General features: G+C 43.3%; 1 protein-coding gene across 2 annotated transcripts in view; it reads right to left on the bottom strand.

Moving 5' to 3' along the window:
• The window catches only part of ids (iduronate 2-sulfatase), a gene marked incomplete at its 3' end in the record, with an annotated part of 25155 nt that overhangs the window by 11195 nt on the left and 13447 nt on the right, over window positions 1-513 (bottom strand).

Here is a 513-nt window from a genome sequence, read left to right as displayed (position 1 = left end):
AAAAAAAAAAACACAGATTCAGCAACTGTATGGCCTATTGCTTGCTTGAAATATTTTCAGAAACACGTTTCGGTGAACTATTTTCGTAAAATACGAGAACGTATTCTGAACGAGCCGCCACTATGGTCGGCTTCGAAATTGCGGAGAAGCCAGATCCACGTGACGCATTAGTTATTTCATTTTTTGGGCGACACTACAAATTAGCGCCGCCCGCTGTTATGGAGACGTATTATGTCTTGCGCAGAACGTACGCTCAAGTTGGCGTCGCTTCGGGGTGTGTTTCTAGGCACATTTTGGCCTGACGGGAGCCGAATGATCGCTCCGACGGTCGGCCGTGCATCGGAGCCTTAAGGCATAACCCTCATGTTGTCCTCGGGTCAAATTTGACCCGTTTTCAGTTTTTTCCAAATCACAAAAAATGGGCCTTTGAAACAAGATGTAAATGTCAACATCAGAAATATCAAATAACTTTAACTCTGAAGTATTTTCAACTTATACATCCATGATTTTGGA

Source organism: Etheostoma spectabile, unplaced genomic scaffold, assembly GCF_008692095.1.
Source record: "Etheostoma spectabile isolate EspeVRDwgs_2016 unplaced genomic scaffold, UIUC_Espe_1.0 scaffold273, whole genome shotgun sequence".
Taxonomy (NCBI): domain Eukaryota; kingdom Metazoa; phylum Chordata; class Actinopteri; order Perciformes; family Percidae; genus Etheostoma; species Etheostoma spectabile.
This window is presented reverse-complemented; position numbering and strand designations above follow the sequence as displayed.